The sequence below is a fragment of the Odocoileus virginianus genome, chromosome 27 (assembly GCF_023699985.2).
Source record: "Odocoileus virginianus isolate 20LAN1187 ecotype Illinois chromosome 27, Ovbor_1.2, whole genome shotgun sequence".
In the NCBI taxonomy this organism is placed as follows: Eukaryota; Metazoa; Chordata; class Mammalia; order Artiodactyla; family Cervidae; genus Odocoileus; species Odocoileus virginianus.
This window is the reverse complement of record NC_069700.1, coordinates 29,173,047-29,185,247: the sequence shown is the minus strand read 5'-3', so window position 1 is coordinate 29,185,247 and position 12,201 is coordinate 29,173,047. Positions and strand designations below refer to the sequence as shown.

At 52.7% G+C, this 12,201-nt stretch overlaps 1 protein-coding gene across 1 annotated transcript in view; it reads right to left on the bottom strand.

Moving 5' to 3' along the window:
• Positions 1–10,652, bottom strand: part of LRFN2 (leucine rich repeat and fibronectin type III domain containing 2) — a 200,172-nt gene extending 189,520 nt beyond the window's left edge. Inside the window, exon 1 of the mRNA XM_070456496.1 lies at positions 10,146–10,652. The gene's annotated coding sequence lies outside the window, so the exon portion shown is untranslated. The remainder of the gene's footprint in view (positions 1–10,145) is intronic.
• Between the last annotated feature and the right edge of the window lie 1,549 nt (positions 10,653–12,201).

The following is a 12,201-nucleotide window of genomic DNA, read 5'->3' as shown; positions in this document are numbered from 1 at the left end:
AAGATTAAGTGGTTCCTTTAGGGTCAGCTGCCCCTAAACAGGGACCACAGCCCCCAAATCTCTTCATCCAGTCAGTTCACATTTGGGTGAGAGGGTGAGATGCCAGTTAAGCAGTGGGGCAGGGAGGGATCTGGGAAAGCAGCTTGAGAGTGCATTTCTCAAGTGGTCTGCATCACCCCTCCACCTCCAGCATGGCCACCGCTGTTGTCAGCTTTACATCATGTGGTTAATCGTGCATGACCTTCAGCTGAGTCCTGAGCACATGCACATGCACACGCACACACACGCATGCACGGGAACACAGGTGAGGGAAGGCAGTAGAAACAAGCTAGAGCTGGGCACCCTCACCGCCATCCCAGCCCCAACCCCCTCCAAGTCCTGGAGTCCACAGGCGGGGCTGGAAAAAGTACAGAAGGGGAAATCAAACAATGGGGGTGGTGGAGGGCTGCATGTGGTATCTGGCTGTGGGTGGTGCACAGTAGGTGCTCAATAACTGCATGTTAAATTAAACTGAATCAATGAGGACTGCTGACCAATCAGTCATGAAAGGGAAGGTCTAGGGAGCATAGGCTTGATCCTGAACACTCAGGCTCTCCTGACTTTAAAGCTTGATGGGCTTGAGGGCTTTCCAGGTGGCACTAGTAAGAACCCATCTGCAATGCAGGAGATGCAAGAGGCATGAGTTCGATCCCTGACTTGGGAAGATCCCCTGGAGGAGGGCATGGCAACCCACTCTAGTATTCTTGCCTGGAGAATCCCATGGACAGAGGAGCTTGGAGGACTCCATGGGGTCACAAAGAGTCGGACACTACTGAGGTGACTTAGCATGCATGGGATGGAGGGGGCACTTTAGAACAAGTCAAAGGAAACCTCACTCTCACACTGGCAGCAAAGTACAGAACTTTGCTCAAGAGGTGGGGTGCACTGAGACCATGAAAGTGGTTTCAGCAAATCATGACGCCCATACCTTGACCCTTAACAAGCGTCATGAGAAATGGCTGCGAGAAGGCTTCCTCCACAGTGTGAGGACAGAAACTGCCCAATCCTCTGCCACACTCCATCTCGGTGGAAATGAGGCAGAAGCGGGGCTAGAACTTGCAGGGGACTGACCTAGCATGGGATTTCTCAGTTGTGGGAGGTGTGATATGAATCAAAGCTCCGGAGAGCAGACTGACAGATCACCAAACAGCCACACAAGAGGACATGCAGATTGCACATGTGCCCTGGCAGAGACAGGGCTCCAGTGCGGCTCCCTCACCCAGGGTGACCCATCGGTAAGTTCCTCAGCACCCCAGAGAGTCCCCTGCAACTTGGTGTCTTGCGCTGTATGAGGACCTCTAACCTCTAACCTCTAACCTTTGATTTTCGTGTCTCCAGGTCATCCATCTTTCCTCCCTTCTGCCCCAAGAGGACTTATCTGGGTATTACAGAGGCTTCACTGGGGCAGGGAAAGGGAAACTGAAGGGAAGGATCAACTTGCCCACCCAGCAGTCCTCAATACCTTTTTAGAATGACTAGGCCTCATCTTATGGCCCTTGTTGGGCATTTCCAGGGCTTTCCAGGAGCTCAGGTCAAGCATGCCTACACCTCCATTGCTGTCCTCCAGGGGGCCCCCACATCTCTTTCTCATCAGTTGCTGCTGCTGCTGCTAAGTCGCTTCAGTCGTATCCGACTCTGTGCAACCCCACAGATGGCAGCCCACCAGGCTCCGCCATCCCTGGGATTCTCCAGGCAAGAACACTGGAGTGGGTTTCCATTTCCTTCTCCAATGCATGAAAGTGAAAGCTGAAAGTGAAGTCGCTCAGTCGTGTCCGACTCCGCAACCCCATGGACTGCAGCCTACCAGGCTCCTCCGTCCATGGGATTTACCAGGCAAGAGTACTGGAGTGGGTGCCACTGCCTCATCAGCTACTGAGACGCAAGCTGGAGCCTAAACCTTGCCTCCCACCCAATCTCCTCCAAGTCCTGCCGGCTGAGTGACCCTATGTCAGTCATTTGGGGGACCAGAGGGAGTCATGTAACAGCAAGATCTAGTTTACAACTAGTCTGAAGTAGGAGTCTGCACAGACTCCCAATACTAGTTGGGGATCATAGTAAATCCCCACCCCCAGCTATTTTGACTAAGGCTGCCTTAATAGCGGAACAGATCAGGAAGGGTAACTAGGAAAGATGGTGCTAGCTTTGGGGAAAAGGAGTAGAAAGTGAGTCTTAGGGAGGGAAGGTGGAAGGAACAAACAGATTTTTGCATTTCTGTGAAGCGTATCAGAGACCTGAGTTAAAACGAAAGGGAAGACTTTCCTGTGTTGGCCTTAGACCGAAGAAGAGGGTGTTAAGGGGAGATGGCCCAGGAGGGAAATACAGGGGGAAAAGGGGTTAAGACAGACATAGCATCTCACCTTTCTTGTTGTATCTGCTGTGAATGAGTTAATGCAGGGTTTGCCCATAATACAGTTGTTCTAGTATCCAGGACTCCCACAGATGCTAAAATCCAGAGGCTCTAATCTCTTTATAAAATGGCATAGTATGTGCACATAACCTGTACATATCTTCCCATATACTTTACTTTTTTAACTTTTTTTATTTTGTACTGGGGTATAGCCTCTTAATGAAAGTGAAAGAGGAGAGTGAAAAAGTTGGCTTAAACTCAACATTCAGAAAACTAAGATCATGGCATTTGGTCCCATCACTTCATGGCAAATAGATGTGGGAAAAGTGGAAACAGTGTCAGACTTTATTTTTGGGGGCTCTAAAATCACTGCAGATGGTGATTGCAGCCATGAAATTAAAAGACGCTTACTCCTTGGAAGGAAAGTTATGACCAATCTAGATAGCATATTAAAAAGCAGAGACATTACTTTGCCAACAAAGGTCCATCTAGTTAAGGCTTTGGTTTTTCCAGTGGTCATGTATGGATGTGAGAGTTGGACTGTGAAGAAAGCTGAGCATCGAACAATTGATGCTTTTGAACTGTGATGTTGGAGAAGACTCTTGAGAGTCCCTTAGACTGCAAGGAGATCCAACCAGTCCATGCTAAAGGAGATCAGTCCTGGGTGTTCATTGGAAGGACTGATGCTGAAGCTGAAACTCCAATACTCTGGCCACCTCATGCAAGGAGTTGACTCATTGGAAAAGACCCTGATGCTGGGAGGGATTGGGGGCAGGAGGAGAAGGGGATGACAGAGGATGAGATGGCATCACCAATTCGATGGACATGAATTTGAGTAAACTCCAGGAGTTGGTGATGGACAGGGAGGCCTGGCGTGCTGCGATTCACGGGGTCGCAAAAAGTCAGACACAACTGAGCGACTGAACTGAACTGAACTGATAGCTGATTAACAATGTTGTGATGGTTTCAGGTGAATAGGGAAGAGACTCAGCCATACATATTCATTTATCCATTCTCCTCCAAACTCTCCTGGCACCCAGGCTGCCACTGAGCAGAATTCCATATGCTATGCAGTAGGTCCTTGTTGGTTATCCATTTTAAATATAGTTGTGTGTACATGTCCATCCCAAATTCCATAACTACCCTTTCCCCCATCCTTCACCCCCCGCACCCCCCCCAACCATAAATTCATTCTCTAAATCTGTGCCGCCCACATACTTTAAAATCTTCCCTAGATTACTTATAATACCGACTACAATGTAAATGCTATGTAAATCAATGTAAATGCTACGTAAATAGTTGCCAGTACATGGCAAATTCAAGTGTTGCTTTTTAGAACTTTCTGGGATTTGTCTTTTTCTGAAAATTTTTGATTGCATCCACGGATAAAGAACCCACAGATAAGGAGGGTCGATTGTAAATGCACTGAGTTCTAAAGAGTCCAACTTTGGGATTTTGCAGTCTCTCATGTTTCAGGATTACCCTGTATATATAGGACTGTGACAAGGAGTCCCAGGCTCTATGCAGACAACTCCAAGCAAACTGATAATTACAAGAGCTCAGTTTTGCTCTTTAACCCAGTTTGACCCTGTTTAATACCTAAGTCTTGTGTCTACAGTTCCAGTCTGTCTCGTGGGTTGGTCTGGTGCCCATTAACCTTGGCCCTTGGGGATATTCAAGAAAGCAGACCTAGATCTGTCCAAATCAGACGCATGGCCTTCTGTTGCTCAGGAGCAAAGCCACACACAGCCTTGCATCTCCTCCACGGGACCCCCACACCTTCTACACAATGTGCAACTACAGTGCAAGGAATCGCGGAGAAAAAAGCCAAGAGTGATGGATTATAACACAGCAGACAGTGTCATTGCTTAAACGTGCTTGATGCATCAGGACTCAGCTTAACAAGCCATTTGACCCAGCACGTAGTTGCCTCTGGCTTCTCACCCCTTTTCCTTTGAACTTCTGTTCACAGACTGGCCTTGTTTTCCAGGATCATGCATCCAACCCTGCCCTTACCCCCCATTTCAATAAACTGGAGATGCCTGTTCAGGAGGTTTGGGATTTTGCATCCACCCAGCCTGCTTCTGGGTGATGCTGATGCTCCTGGCCCATGGAACACACTCCAGGCAGTGACATGCCAGTGTGGATCTGTCCTCACCATCTCCTGGATTCTCCTTGCCTCAAATCTACCTCCTTTTCGAATCCTAGCTGGTTAGCCCTAAAACATGCATTTTCAGTGGTGGCAACAGCGCCCCCAAGGGGGCAAAAATTTGTTATTGGGAGCAGCTTGCTCTTTTTGTATACAAAGCACAGTGATACCTAACACAGTACATAAACAGATATATAGTATATATTAAAATTTTATGGGAGTGAAATTATAAGAAATAGTGTCTTTAAAGTTTTCATCAAGAGGGCAATAATTAAAGAAAAGTTGAGACACACAGGCTGAAGGCTAACTCCCTTCAATAATGGCACCTAGTTGCTATAGTAAATGATATGACATGATATGAAATGACATCAGTGTGTCCCTTCCCTGCTGCCTGCCCCTGATCCCCCCCCCCCCCCAGCTGTCTGGACCAAAGGCCCTTCTTCTGCAGGTTCCGCATCCTTTTCCCAGAAGGCACAGTGTCCGCCTGCCTCACCTATTATATTATTGGGGAACTCCAGTCCCACACGAAATGGATACATTAAAGCCTACCTATAGTGCCCTCACGCATGCGTGAGTGCTAAGTCTCTTCAGCTGTGTCCGACTCTTTGAGACCCCATGGACTGTAGCCCACCAGGCTCCTCTGTCCATGGGATTCTCCAGGCAAGAACACTGGAGTGGGTTGCCATGCCCTCCTCCAGGGCATCTTCCCAACCCAGGGATCGAACCCGCATCTCTTAAGTCACCTGCATTGGCAGGCGGGCTCTTTACCACTAGCACCACCTGGGAAGCCCCAGTGCCCTCATACCTGGGCAGTACTGCCTTTACCAGTTTAGTTACTTGATCTAAAATTAGGAAGGGGTCACAAATATAGTCCTGAGTGCTAAAGGGCTTGCTCAAGGCTGAAGCACATTCACATGGGCCTGACCTTACCTCCTCCTTAGGAAGTCAACACCAGCATCCTGACGGGATCAGTAAAGGAACCAGGCCTCGGGGGTGCCCCACCCAAGTCACACACATGGTAGAATCGGGACCCCAACTCACAGTCCAGTGTTCAGCCTACCATCTAACATCCGGTCCAAAAGGACAATGCTGACTGTCTGATGGGAATTTTTAAACAGATGTGTATAAGCCAGAATGGCAGGCAGGGAAGCCCCCGAGAGACCGAGCCCCCCAGGGCTCTGTGATGAAGGCTCTGAAGTCACCTCACCAGCCAGGCCAGGAGGCCAGCCGAGCGCACACAGGGACCGATCCACGCTGATCCTACTGATCCTCCCCTGGGGACAGGGGCAGTACAGAGGGGTTAAGAGTGTGGGTGTTGATCCAGACAGGCGTGAGAACTCAGTGACAGCTCTGACACTAACCAGCTAATCGGCAGGCACCCAGCTTCTCTGCACCTCTGTTTCCCCGTTTGTAAAGTGGAGGTACCAACAATGATCATTTCACAGGATTGGGAGAATTCAATGAGAAAAAATGTGAAGCTCTTAGCACTATGCCTGGTACATAATAAACAAACAGGAAATTGTTGGAAGGAGCTGGTCTTGATAGCCTAAGAAATTCTCAGAATATCCATTCTACTTTCCACACCTGAAACTCCCAAATTCCCAGTGACCTCTGAGAATTTATAAGACGAAATCTAACTTCTATGAAGTTTTGTGGGCTTTTACCCATAAATCTTCATCTCCTCCAAGAAGCCCTCTTGATAGCCCTCACCCTGAGCATACCGAACACGGCTCTTTCCCCTGGTCCTCATCTCCAGACCTGACTTCCTGCTCCCTGAATATACCTTCCCTTAGGCCCAGCCATGATGGTTAGACTAGTCCTCCAACCCTGTTCTGGTAACTCATTAGTCAGATCCCACTAAATACATGTCTGGGCCCGAGCCCCTCTTCCTGACTGGGTGGACCACCCAACTCCACAAATGGGACCCAGGTCCAATCACAGGCCCTGTAGAGGCCCCAGCAGAGCTATGTCCACTCACTTAGCCTGGCCCTGACACCAGCCCTGTGAGGCCACTCGGGGCAGCAAGAGGTGGAGCCAGGGAAGGAAGGCAGAGGCCAAATTCTGGGAGAGATTTCACACTCCAACTTGAGACAGGAAAGCGTGACAGATGATACTTGTAAAACACAGAGTTGGAGCATCCTGAGCAAATGTGCATGGCTGTAAAAACCCACAGCAAACAAGAGGCAGGGAGAGAAGCAGGTGCCACAGCCCCAGAGGTGAAATCTGCTCCTCGAGTATCAATTCTCCAAGTTTTCTTGGAGGGTTTCCTGGAGTCTTTTAATGATCCGCTTACGTACGATGGCATCAAACCCTCCTGGCAGTTGTGTGCAGGGGAGGCTGGGGACACGGTCCTCCAGGTCTCTGAGGGCCCCTCCTCCTCTCTGAAACTCCCCCCTCCAACCAAACACTCCCCCAGATCTGTAAGGGGCTTGGGGAGCACTGGGACAAACATGAGGCCATACACAACTGCAAGGCATATGCTGTTATTTCCAGTCAGCCGATGAGAGCACAGAGGTTCCAGCGGTTAACACAGATGTGGCAGAGCTAGAATTCCAACCCAGGCCTTCCAAGCACAGGTTCTATTCCACTCCAGGCACATCTTGCTTTACTGTGCTTCATTTGATTGCCCTTCATAGATATCGTGTTTCTTTACAAATTGAAGGTTTGTGGCAACAACCTTGCATTGAGCAAGTATATTGGGGCCATTTTACCGACAGCATTTGCCCACTTCATGTCTCTGTGTCATACTTTGGTAATTCTTGCAGTATTTCAAACATTTTCATTTTTATTGTGTTTGCTATGGTGACTGGTGATCTGTGATCAGTGATCTGTAATCAGTTCTTTGATGTTACTACTATGACTTTCTGAAAGCTTACAAAATGGTTAGTTTTTAGCAATAGAGTCCTTTTAAATTAAGGTATTACATTGGTCTGCTTTTCTTTAGATATAATGCTCCTATGCACTTCATAGACTACAGTATCATGTAAATATAACTTTGAAATGCACTGGGAAGCCAAAAATTCATGACTCACTTTATTACGATATTTGCTTTATTGTAGTGGTTTGGAACAGAACTGCAATATCTCCAAGGTATGCCTGCGTATGACAACTATCCCTTCAAATAAACTGTGCTCAAAAACTACAACTAAACTTCAAATAAACTGCTCAGAAACTGTGCTAAGGCTCTAACTATGCTCAAAATAAAATTGCAAGACACCCCAATACTTCTTGCTTCTGTCCAGGGTCCTGTTACATTTGGCTGTCTCTGCTTGGTTTCTGCTCTGTGTCTCTGCTCTCAGTCTAGAAGCCTCCCCCATCAGAATGGGGAACCAGGCCCCAGATGCCAGTACTGTGCTCATCTCCAGCCTGGGACAGGGGACTTTCTGAAGGAGAACTGCTCCATCTCACAGGCTGGACAGACTTGACTTGACGTACCTGACACCAGAGGCCAGAACCCCCTGGATCCTTGATTTTATTTCAGAACTGCAGGCTAGACACAAAGGCAAAGATTTTCACTGTAGCCAACCCAGGGCCTGGGTGGCCAAAAGGCTGCTGGCTTCTCCCAGTGGCCCCACCCACCTCATCTGCATTTCCCACCCCTTCCACCCTCCCTCTCCTCCTAGGTCTCTCCTCCTCAGTCTAGCCTCCTGAAAGCTTCCTGCTCACCCTCTCTCAGGCCAGGACTCCCCAGCGTCTCAGATTTCAGGGCCTGGGAAAGAAACTGGCACCTCAAAGAAGGCGGCGGCGGGCACCCAGTCCAACCCGACAGGGGATGGAGCTGGGAGCCGACCTCCCAGAGACGCATCGCCAGAGGCTGAAACCGAAATGCCAAGTTAGCTGTTTGTATCCCCCAGGGCCAGGGTAGGAAGATACGTGATTACATTCCTGAACAGGAATTAGACCAGAAACTCTAAATTGAGGACTGGGCAGAGGGCTTGAGCAGAGGCAGGGAAGGAGCTGGAGGACAGAGACGGAACTCGGCACCCCTAGCCCGAGTCAGAAGGGAGAGACGACATCTCAGCGTCAGCAGATGGGCCCGGGTAGCTGGTGTGGTCTGCGGAGGCTGCCGGCAGGCCCTCTCGAGCTTCCCCATCCTCTCTGCAGGACCCTGACCCCCTTCAGCCTCCAAAGTACTGCACAAGCGAGGCCACAGCTGGCTGGGCTCTGCTGTACGTGGCTGAGTAAAGCTCTTCGCAGAGGACAGCGATCAGCCCAGGACACAACCCTAAGACCTGGGATCTGAGCTCCCAGTCTCCCCACAATCCCCCCATCTGTGCTCCCAGTCTCGCCACAAGCCCTGAGTTCCAAGACGGCCCCCACCCTCGTACAACAGCCCAACAAGAACCTCTCAGCCTGGTCCCAGGGAACTTCACAGCTCAGAGACAGGCAGTCTCCTGCCTAGCTCTGCTCCTCCCCAGCCATGGGGGGGTCAATTTCTTGAAGCCACCCTGCTCCCACGGCCCCTCAAGGCCAATCAGCCCTTTGCAGTCACAGAGGACCCCCTCCCTGACACACGCATGCACACACACACACACACACACTTCACTGTCGTGAGGGCAGAGGGTCAGCATCTACAGCCATGCCTGTAACACCAGCTCACGGTGCAGGCTCCGCCAAGCTCCCGCTACCCGCAGGTATCTGCCTGTCTGTGGCATCTCAGCAGGCACTTGGTGCTGGCCTGGATCAGTCCCCCTGCGGTCCCCGCTCAGGCTCCCTCCTGTTTCCCTTTCAGTTTCTGGCTTTCAGGAGCTCTGTCTCCCTGGAACTCACTGCCTATGTCCTTTGTACTGGGGTGATGCAAAGATGGGTAGGACACCTCCTTGTCGTCCCCTCGGGTCCATGCAGAGCGAGGCACTGCTGGCACTGACTGCCCACTACTCTCCCTCCTTCCTGCCCAGGCCAACCTTAGAACCCTAGAACCAGGGCAGGGCTGGCGGGAGACAGACCTATCAACCAGGCACAGCTAATACCAGTTTCCATATTGCTTCATCATGCCATTCTGATGCCCCAAGCTGCACACACACCATCTCCCCAATCTCCCTGCCTTCTACCTGAAGACAGGAGAGGGTCCCTGAGGTTGCCCTACATGCCTGCCTCCCTCAACTGCAATGAAGCCTTCCTTCCCTCCATCAGCACTGAGTCAACTCCTTCACACCAGGCTTTACCCACCCCACCCAGCCCACAGTGCGCAGGGAGCCCTGGCGTCCGACCCAGCCCCCAGCAACCGCTCCAGCCCGGCTTCGCCCATGGGGAGATGCAACAGAGTGGTCTGGCGGCAAAGTTCTCCTGCTGTTTCAGCGTTTCTATCTACCTGCAGCTCCCGACTCTCCCTCCTGCTCTCTGGCCTCAAACGGAACTCGCTCTCCCCGCTCCTCGCCAGAGTTTCACCTCCACGATCAAAAAGAAAGAAAGAAATGAAAAGGAAACCTCCCGCGATAACGATGGGCGAAAAGAGAAGGGAGTATCCGCAGGGCTGCTCGGGTAAGAGAGCCCTCAAGTGAAAAGAGAAAGGGATGCAAAGTTCCCAGCTCCCCCGGGCGCGTTCAGCCCCGCGCCGAGCTCCTGCAGACACCCGGTCGCTGAGACGCGGCGGCCGTGGCGACCACTCACCTGGGCGAGGCAGCATCTACCTCCGGCTGGGAGGCACCGAGGCCGGTTCCGCGGGGCGCCCGGGCTCCCCGGCTCGGCCACGCATCCTTCCCCGCCCGAGACTGGCTCGAGCTAAGCCCTCCGGCTCCGGCGAACACAGGCAGATGGTGGCCTCGGATGTCCACGCGGGGAGAGCCCTGAGCGGCTTATTCAGTTATATCCACGGCATTTAGCACGAAGAAAGAAAGAAAAAGCACAACTTGTTCTCTTCCAGATTAAAAAAATAATTATAATAACATAATCTCTCCCTAGGAGGACGGCGGCAGGATTTTCCAAATCGAAGAAACCCGGGCATCCCCAGGAACCTCGGGCATCTTGGAATGTGGGGCGTCTTCAAGTTCAGACGAGCCAGCCGGTTGTGCGTGTGAGTGTGTGTGTGTGTGTGTGTGTGTGTCTCAGAGAGAACGAGCCAGGCACTCACACCCACACGCACACAAACACACTCCCCCGCACGCCCCGCATGCACACTGCCCCCCCCCCACGCGCGCGCGCACACGCGCGCGCCCCCGTCACACATACACACACATGCACGGCGATCGCACGCATGGAGCAAGGAGGGAGCCAGGCGGGCTGCGGCGGCCGCCGAGAGCCGGCGACGGAGAGAGCCCAGCGGCCGGAGGCGCCCGGAACCCGGGCCCGTGCGCGCCGTCCCCGCCGAGCCCTCAGGCGAGGCCGCCCCCAGCGGCGGCCGGCGGAGCTGCAGGAGTCGGGAGACGGCCTCCGGCCAGCCGCGCGGTGCACCCCCTTCCTTCCCGCACGGCCGCCGGAACTGGAGGGCTCGCGGTCCCTGCCTGGGTGGCGCGAGGGCAGCTGCTGGCTAGCGGTGCTCGCCCGGAAGGGCGGCGGGGGTCCGGGGAGGGCGGCGGGCGGGCCTCGCGCCCAGGAGCCGGCAGGACGGGCTGGGCGGCCCGGCGGCACGGGCAGACCCTGCACCAAGCGTGCCTGGCGGCCTGGGTTGCGCGCTGCGGCCGGAGCCGGTGCTGCCGCCTCACGTGCGGAGCGCGCCGTGCAGCCTTCAGCCCGCCGCCTGCCGGAGGAGAACCCCGCCGCGCCGGCTCTGGGCTGAGGGTGGGGGCTGGGACCATCGCGCCCAACCAGCCCTGGAGGGGTTCTGATTCCCACACCCTAGTGGGGCGACCCAGGACAAATGAGAGCCCGGTGCAGGCGGGCCTGGAGAATTCAGGCCAGGACTATACAGTCCATGGGGTCGCAAAGAGTCGGACACGCACCTTTAGACTTCGGAATATTGTCAGAATCTGTCAAGTGTGCAGTGGCGCCAACTGTTTGCACAACGCCTTCCTTTGTTTGATCCTGCCACCAACACTCGTTTGACATTGGAGGAAAATGAGGCCTGGAACAGTAAAGCAACCTGTCCGAGGCCCGTGGCGTGTCATTAAACCCCCGTGGGCTTAACATCAGAGAAGGTCTGGGTCTGGCTGGGGTCTCATCTAACTTTGGTTATTTATCCTCTCTGTCCACTGGGATCAGCAACCAGTTTCCAGAAAGGTAGGACCAGGCTCTGCCTTACTGGTCTTTCCAAGAAGTTCAGGTACCTTTCCCACAGAAAGAACTGAGAATTTGAGATTCCTGCTTGTACTCCAGCTGCTAAATCCAGGGAGAATGTCTCAATCCCTCTCTGCTCTCCTAAACACCTCCCGTGCAGCTGTCCCAGGTACCCACAGGGAGGCACATGTGGCATGTGGATGTGGCTCTGCAGCTCAGGATTGGCTCAGCTGCTTAAATCTGTAATCTGAAACCCTGCCTCCTCTCTGACTGTGCACTGTGAGCTGGATGGAAATCTGCCCAAGCCCAGGCACCTAGACTCCCGGTGTGCTGTACTCCCAGGGAAACTGCCAAATCAGAGTTCTGTGGACCCTCGAAGACAGGCTCTTCCTTGGGGGGATTCTAGAAAGCCTAAGGAGAAAAGGGCATGGCCAGGATGAAACTCAAGGTACATCAGAGTGGGCAAGAAAAGAGAGGTAGAAACAGGGTGGGGATAGAGGTGTGTGCTGTGCTT